At 40.7% G+C, this 9,396-nt stretch overlaps 1 protein-coding gene across 1 annotated transcript in view; it reads left to right on the plus strand.

The window, feature by feature from the left end:
* Positions 1 to 650: 650 nt before the first annotated feature.
* LOC143017763 (normal mucosa of esophagus-specific gene 1 protein-like) overlaps positions 651 to 9,396 on the plus strand; it is a 554,471-nt gene continuing 545,725 nt past the window's right edge. Inside the window, exon 1 of the mRNA XM_076172632.1 lies at positions 651 to 925. The gene's annotated coding sequence lies outside the window, so the exon portion shown is untranslated. The remainder of the gene's footprint in view (positions 926 to 9,396) is intronic.

Raw genomic sequence — 9,396 nt, forward strand, 5'->3', positions numbered from 1 at the left:
TCTATGCCCAAACTTATTAGTTTCGTAAAAAATATATAGTCCTTAATGAAATTGGATGAAAGAGAGAGAGAGAGAGAGAGAGAGAGAGAGAGAGAGAGAGAGGGAGAGAGAGTGAGATGGAGAAAAGGGAGGGAGAGAGTGAAGGAGGGAGAGAGAGAGAATGAGGGAGGAATAGAGAGAGAGAGAGGGGGGGATAGGGAAAGAGAGAGGGGGAAAGGGAGATAGGGAGAGAGAGAGGGGGAGGGATACATATAAGGAGAGAGAGAGAGAGAGAAAGAAAGAGAGAGGGGGAGGGATACATATAACGAGAGAAAGAGAGAGAATGGGAGAATGGGAGAATGGTTGCCCCTACAGGCGTGACCGTCTTCGCCCTCCAGGAAAAACCGGATACAACTGCTCAGCTGTTCTGGCGGCGCGATAGTGTGGTAGCTGGTGAGTGTCTCTCTCTCCCTACCCCTCCGTGGCCGCGAACCATTGCACCGAAGTCTTCCCCGACTACCCTGAAGGCCTTGGCCACGTCGTGTGCCTCGAGTTATCAAGTCCTGCCCACGCTGGAACCTCCAGAAGCTTTGTAACAAGTGTATTCGTTCGCGTCGTGGATGTACGGTAGGAAGAAATGGATTTAAGCCGTATCAATTAACTCGTCCATATTCGGTGATCTATGACCCGAAGAGAAAGGACGCTCGAAGTCGAGTAGGGGTAGGAGACGTTCGCTCGTTATAGTTGGGTTGTTTGGTGAAGAAAATCGATCCTGGATTGGGCAAGGGAACAACCCGCGAGTTGCTGGCATGGACGTTTTCCGCTAGAGGTCTCTCTGTCCGAAGCTCGGAGACAACAGGATTCCTTTGCTTTGGTCGGCGTGTGGGCCCAGTACTTGCTGTGTCTGACGTCGAGTGAGAGGAGGAAAAGTTGTCGACTACTGAAGGTAAAGTAAGCAAAACTATTCTTTGATAAATCTACCTGGTGTGCAGCCGGAATGAATTCCTCAGTATTTAGCGTTTGGTAAAAAGAGAGAGAGAGAAAGAGAGAGAGAGAGAGAGAGAGAGGAAACTGTCGCACAAATTCTTCAGAAGTTAATGGAAATAGTTTCATGTTTGTATTTGTCACCAAGATATCCACTGGTGATTTTTTTTTCTATAAATAGGATGTGAATTCGAACTCGACAAGTACATGCCAGGAAATGTCGAAGAATTCGTTTCTCCAAGTGTACACTCACGGTTTTGGATTTCGAAAAAGTAAAAAAAAATAATATGTATTTTCAATCTACCATTGTACGACAATTATCCTTATCCACCGTAGATTTTCACGTGGAAAAATATTGTATTATAACAATCCCGAACGTTTAGTGTGATTGCATAGTCTTAAAAGAAATTAATCATCATTGGATGAAATGCTTTGGCTGATTTAAAACCTTGTAACTGGATTATGACATAAAGAGTTAATGTCTTAATTGCTCAGCGTCTTGTGACAATCATACTTGTCCACGACAAGTGATAATGAGTTTGGTTTGCTGTGACGTATTGATTTCGTTTTTAGCGATCACTGAACCGATCAAGGCTACATTTTTGTCATAAGTCATCACCTTTGGTGAATAAAATCGTCTGGTATTGGCGAAATAAAAACTTAAATGTGTTTTGACAAAGTAGCGAGAATGAGGTAGACTGTGTGTTTCGGTATCTGTCAGTATACTGAGTATGTTGCATCAATGCCCTCCGTTTTCTATGCGGTTAACTTGTGCATGATAACAAACCTTTGACGCGTTCAAAAATGACCGGTTTTTCATTTCGTAGGGCAGCGTAGGCCGCTGAGAGAAGCCGCTCCCTAATGATAGATTGTTTTTCCTCCTACCTCCGATTAATCGGTGGTACATCCCCAGAACTCTTTTCTGCCGTAAAATCACCGTAGCAAACTATTTTGTTTTCTCAACAAAAAATACATAAAATACTATTTGTTATGCTGGAGAAAAATGATTTTCCTCCAGCATATTACATTCCTTCCCGAAAGCTGCTGACTGCAAATCCTCTCAAACAATCGAAGGAAAAAATGACCAGTGCGATAACGTCTTAGGGGAGTCCGAATATAATCAAACCGATGACGCAATAGTCTGTGCTGTACAATCTTATTGACCAGCGTTTCTCAACCTTTTTACCCTTGCGTAACCTTTAAAATAAATTGCATGTATCAAGGAATCCCTGCGCAAAAAAAAAACACATATACCATATCTTTCTCATTTTATTTTCATCTTAATAATAGGTTAGATAGGATGATGTCTATATCATATTATTACAATAACCAAGAATATGTCGTGCGTGTTTATGCTACGTATACGAAATTAAATAAAAAATCAAAAGTGCATTAGCTTATCTCAATTGTTCTCGCGGAACCCTTAGGGACCTTTTGCGGAACCTTAGGGTTCCGGAGAACCCTGGTTGAGAAACGTTGTTATAGACAGTTGGGATGGTAATGAGGAATCATATAGATGAGACGCTGCGAATGGGTCAGTATTGTTTATGATAATGATACTGATCATGTGGAAGCTCGTCACCAAATAGAGCCCAAATGTAGGTCGACGGATCGACACTAAGTAGCCACCTGTTGCGATGCCTTATGCATATACACATACGTGCATACATACATACATGTACATACATACGTGCATACATGAAACATCAATACGTACATACGTACATACATACATACATGCATACATACATACATACATACGTACATACATGCATACATGTACATACATGATATATAAATACGTACATACATGATACATAGGTACATGCATACATGATACATACACATACATATATACATACGCGCATGCATGCACACATGCATGCATACATATAGACATACATATAGACATACATACATACATACATACATACATACATACATACAGGATACAAAGATACATAGATACATACACATATACTTACGTACATACATACACATATACATACATACATACATAGCCTACAAATGTACATACATGCACACATACTTACATACGTACCTATATGATTTTATGCATCCATACACGCACTGATATATATATTCACGCAAAGATTTATAATGTGTTAATACACACATGCACACACACATCCAAACTTACGTGTTCTTCGTCTCTGATGAAACAAACATGGAAGTAAAACAAAATAACGACTAAGGAAAAGAAACTGGATTAGAAAAATAAAGAGTCCTTGATGACTGCAGTGTGAAGTTTGAAGAAAGAGAAAGTGGAAGAAGAAGAAGAAAAAAAAAAAGGATTTGATGGTTAGGACAACGACGATGACCAGAGGTGAATTGAAGAAACTTGATTCGTAAATTGATTATATTGGGAGCGTGGAGTAAAGGCGATTGAAAATGTGGATAAGGAATCATAAAACGTGAATGGCAAAGATGAATGAATTATTGAAAGTATTTGTGAAAGATGTGAAAGCGGCAATGAAATTATGAAATCACAAAAAAAAAAAATCCCAGGAATCAAGACAACAGAATTTATTGCAGAATTGAACGAGACAAATACACTAAAAAAAGGAACAAATAAAATGCTAATTTAATTATTCAAAGAGTCAGTACGATCAAAAGAAGTCTGAAAAAGACGTTTTCATGAACCAGCTGGAAGAGATGATATTATTGGACGTAAAAAACTGGCGATGGTAGAACATATGTTTGCATACAATTAGGTGCTCCTGATACATCATACATACAACACACACACACACACACACACACACACACACACACACACACACACACACACACACACACACACACACACACACCCCGACTCGGTGGTACAGTTGGTAGAGCGCTGAACTGGGAAGTAGAAGTGCTCCCAGTACCCAGTTCGAATCCTGCCCAGGGCCGAAATTATTTCGGTATCGCTGTGCCTCGGGTCGTTACTCTGACTCTCGTGGGCGGGGAGTTGGGGGGTGTGTGTGTGTGCAAGGTCATAGCATTACCCATAGATCGGACCTACGAGCTCTGAGCTCTCTTCCAGGAGGGAAATAGCTGTCGATCACGAGTCCAACACGTGATCCAAAGACCAAGTGAGTACACACACAAAGTGATCCAATTCAACATTTTCCTACTATGTTCATTCTACTTTAAAATAACATTATTACGTGTATCCAAAGACTTATGCCAGTCGAGCAATGCCAGTGAGGTAGAGCTAGAAGGGAAAGCAACTAAGGTGTCCGGGATTTCCCCAAAGGTTCCCCTCTAAGGTAGCGGCTGTTCACATTATAGAGTGACAGGCTGCACCTAATACAGACATTTATGCATACATGTATACATACGTGCATGCATGCATGCATACATATATACACGCACGTATGTATCCATGCAGACACAAATATATATATATATATGTATATATATATATATATATATATATGCATATATATATTTATGCATATATATATGCATATATATGTATATAAATGCATATATATGTATATATATGCATATATATGTTATATATATATGTATATATATATGCATATATATGTATATATATGTATATATATATGCATATATGTGTATATATATATAATATATATGAATATATAATATATACATATATGTATATGTATATGATATATACATATATGTATATATATATATATATATATGTATATGTGTGTGTGTGTGTGTGTGTGTGTGTGTGTGTGTGTGTGTGTGTGTGTGTATGTGTATGCGTGTGTGCATGTGTGTGTGTGCATGTATGTGTTTTTTTAAACCTGTCACTTGATACAATGAACGAAGCATTAGACTTGATTCCCCGGTGCATTCAGTACCTCGAAGAATGATGCAACAACTGCGTTACGTGGTTGATAAAAACCGAAGAGAGGAAATGGTGTAATCCTGTATCACACATACCACATGGTCGCTCAGCTACGGCAGGATTCACTCTCCCCCTCCCCAACCACCCCCTCCCTAACCCGAGCCCAAGCGCCCAAACGCCCACAATCGCCACCACGCCCATAGCCTACCCCAAACGCCTTACAATCACAACAACCCCCATCTCGGTAGCTTCCTCTTTTTCCTTATCTGTCCTTTATTTTTCTTTTGTTTCTATATTTCTTTCCCTTCCCTTCCCTTGCCATCCTTCCCTTCTTTGAAGAATTGATTGTTTTTTGTATTTTCCGTTTGATATTTTCTAATCTGTGAGGTGATTTGGTTTCCTAAGAAATGTATCTTTGTAGTACCGAGGGTGAACAGTCATCTGGAGAAGGAAAATGTCGTCATTTATATATAAGAAGCTGGACGAAGAAGCTTACAGTGGCATTCTTAAAAAAATCTTTCCTTACAGAAATCTTATATAAATCCTTGGAAGGGAAAGATTTATATAAGGAAAGATTTTTTTAAGAATACCACCGTAAGAAGTGGTGTTCTTAGAAATAATCTTTCCTTATATAAATCTTCCTTTTCTAAGGATTTATATAAGATTTATATAAGGATTTTTTTTAAGAATACCACCGTAAGAATTTTAATGTGGTATTTTTAAAGAATTTTTTCCTTATTTAAATATTTCCCTTCCAAAGAATTATATAAGATTTATATAAGGAAAGATTTTTGTTAAGAATGCCACTGTTACAGTCTTCGTCCAGGCATATTAATTTAAACGATATTACCTTTTTTAAGTGGGTAATGGTCAAAGGTCGGTTTATTTTGGAAAATAAAATAGAAGGTTTTGAAATTCTTGTAATAGATTCGAAGTTTCCTGTTAAGAGGTTATCACACTGGGCTTCTTCCACGGGCTTAACCAGCGCCGACCGTTAAGAGTTCGTTCAAGTAAGAACGACTTCGGTTACAAAATTATCTTTCCGTCATATGTAGCAGAACTGAATGATGAACTAAAAGATTGTAAACCTAGATACGAATGTTAGACATAATGTTGAAATGTTCTTAGAGAACTCTAGATTTCTGTAAACGAAGTCATATTCTAGTTATTCAAATGGAGGTTGGAGGTAGGATGTTGAAGGAAAAATAGCCCAGTGTGATAACTCTTTTACATCGCTAAACTGTTTTCCGACTTGATCTTGGGACTTTTCCACTGGAAAAGAGACAATGTCTGGGATGGTTTAAGATACGATACATCCCGTGTGGGTTTCGAACCCTGAGAGCCAGGTTCTTTGACTCTAAGGCAATGGTTCTTAACCATTTTCGGGGGCCGTACCTCTTGATTATCCCCCCTCCCCCCCAAAAAAAAATTCTCGTACCCCCATCCAATATAAATACAATGCAAACATACGAAAAGGATTAGTGATACAAACCTTGGTGAGAAATTATCAAATATATTCAATTACTGAACAAAGGAACTCTTTTATTTATAATTGAGAATGTCAATTAGTAGGATACAATGAATGCATATTATGCTTCCTCATGGTAAATATACAGGACCATTGCACTGGCTATTAAGTCTCGTACCCCCCCAGGGGTAAGGTTTCGTACCCCCTGAGGGTACAACTACCCCCTGGGGGTACCTGAGTTACCCCCAGGGTAAGAACCACTGGTAAAGAGGGAGGGGATTCCTCGCATCGTATGTGGCAGCGGGAGAAAGGGGCCGCCTCCTTTGGTCCTGCCTGAAGAGTACAGACAGAGCCGGGCGCGTTACCACCGAACAAATAGTGCGTTACTACAAAAATCTTGGGTGCATTTCCGTCGATGCGTTACCGGTTTTAATTACTTTAGAGCGGTCCGCGTTACTGCTTATATATATATATATATATATATATATATATATATATATATATATATATATATATATATATATATATAGACACCGGTCTAAGGGAATTAAAATCAATAACGCAATGACGGAAATGCACCCCCAGATTTTCGCTGTAACGCACTACCTGTCCGGTGGTATCTCGCCCAACTCTGTATTATTTCTCTGCATCGGGCCTCTTTATAGACCTAAAGGTCTCCCGCTGACCTTATAACTCCAAATTTCCATGAGCCACAAGATTAGTCGCTGGTGGCTCCCGCCTCACGCGATGAGTCACCGAGTGGAAGCTCCGGATGGCTCGGTGGTAACGCGTTCGTACTTGGCGAGAGAGATCCGAATTTAAGTCCCGAGTAATACAAATAAACAAATAATGTAAACAAGATGTTGTAATGCCTGCCATTTATTTTATGTTGTTTGTTTATTTGTTTGTTATTATTTGTCTGTTTATTGTTACTTTTATTATTATTTATTATTATCTGCCCATTTATTGTTGTTTACTATTTACCTGCTTGTTTATTAATGAATTTATTTATTCATTTTATTATTATTATTATATTATTATCATCATCATCATCATCATCACCATCATCATTATAATTATTATTATCATTATTATTTAACTTTACCAATTTATCTGTTTATACTATTATTATTATTATTTAACTTTACCTATTTATCTATTTATATATATATATATATATTTTTTTTTAATCATTACAATTTTTTCGCATCCGACTTAGTTATGGACCAAAAGGTCTTTCGGCATGCTCCTCCTTTGTAATCCTTTGTAATGTGGACGGAAATAACCGCGGGGGGAGGTCCCCAGTGGTATTAAGGATTCACATTTATGTTGAAGTATATAAGACAGTTGCGTGGAAGGGTGGTGAGATAAATACAGGGAACCGTTAAGGATTTATTACTGACGTTTCGTCCTCACCAAGATTATCTTCAAGTAGTCCTGAAGATGTCCCGGTGAAAACGAAACGTCGGTAATAAATCTCCAACAGTTCCCTGTGTTTATCTCACTACCCCACCGATGCCATTTTGTGGGAATTTTCCACAAATTTATGAAGGGAAATTTCCTCAAATGATATGTTTTATGAGCAAATTACATGTTGCAATGAACTTATTTCTGTATATAATAACTCCTTCTTTTTGTGGGGAAAATGTGGAAATCCAGATTTCGTTGTGGGAATTTTTGTGGTAAAAATCTCACTTATTCGTAGGATCTGGCATAGATCACAGTGGCAACACTGCTCGCCTGATCCTTTATCAAAAGGCGGTACAAACAACTGCTTACTACATGCATGATCTTCAGGTATGTTTAGGCGAAGGTAGCAGCGTGTGAGTGACAAGCTCCAGTGAACTAAAGCGGCCCATACACGATCAATTATATTGTGCAATTTCATTGTCAATACTCTGAATTGACAATTAAATTGACCGTGTATGGGAGTTATATCCCCCATACACGGTCAATTCAATTGTGTATGGGCGATATATCGCCCATCCACGGTCAATTTAATTGTCAATTCAGAGTATTGACAATGAAATTGCGCAATATAATTGATCGTGTATGGGCCGCTTAACACGTAAACATCTGAATGCAAGCAATGGAATCACCACTCCTGCCAAGACATAATCTTGCAATTACTGTTCATTTCATTGTGAATATTGAAAAGTTGCTGGTTTCAGAGCATCCATACCAATGGATTCTAATACCAACGCTGGAACTTCTGTCGCGACCCAGTTCGCTTGACCACTTCACGCCCTACGCGACTTACTTCTTCTGTTGATCCTCTCCTCAGTCATGACGATGTTGTTCCTAAAACCGAAACGTGAGATAAAAAAAGGAGGAATTGTCTGTTGTGACAGGAGTCACGTCTGCCAGACGCACCCAAGAAATTCCCAGGAAGTCTTGCGTACCTCGAGGTGCTTGCCAACGTGTCACAGGGAGAAATGACCGCGGGCAGGATTCGACTTTACTGGTCTTGCCCGTTCGAAGGGGAAGACGCCGCGTTCGAAGGGGAAGACGCCGCGTTCGACTTGACAGCGCGATTTCCGCGTCCCACATCGTCCCCCCTTTCCCCCTTCCCACCTCCCCTCTCCCCTCCCTATTCCTCCCCTCTTCCCTCTCCCTCCCGTTTCTCCTCCCCTCCCCCTCCCGTTTCTCCTCCCCTCTCCCGTCCCACTCCTCTCTCCCGTCCCCTCTCGCCCTCCTTCTCCCCTCCCCTCTCCCCTACCTTCTCCCCTCCCCTCTCCCCTCCCTTCTCCCCTCCCTTCTCCCCCTCTCATCTCCCCTCTTCCCCTCCCCCTCCCCTCTCCCCTCTCCCCCTCCCCCTCCCGTTTCCCCTTCCCTCTCCCCTCCCCCTCCATTCTCCCCTCCCCCTCCATTCTCCCCTCCCCTCTCCCCCTCCCCTACCCCTCCCCCCCTCCCCTACCCCTCCCCCCCTCCCCTACCCCTCCCCTTCCTTTCACTTACCCTCTCTCCCCTCACCTCCTTTCCACCTTTCCACTCCTTTCACCTCCCATACCCTCCCTTTCCCTCCCTACCCCTTCCGTCTCCTCCCCTCCCCTCCCCTCCCCTCTGTTCTCCCCTCTCTTTCCTTCTTTCCCCTCCTAACCCCCTCTGCTCTCCTCCTTTCCCCTTT

The sequence above is a fragment of the Oratosquilla oratoria genome, chromosome 33, assembly GCF_046742065.1.
Source record: "Oratosquilla oratoria isolate Oo_2021 chromosome 33, ASM4674206v1, whole genome shotgun sequence".
Taxonomy (NCBI): Eukaryota; Metazoa; Arthropoda; class Malacostraca; order Stomatopoda; family Squillidae; genus Oratosquilla; species Oratosquilla oratoria.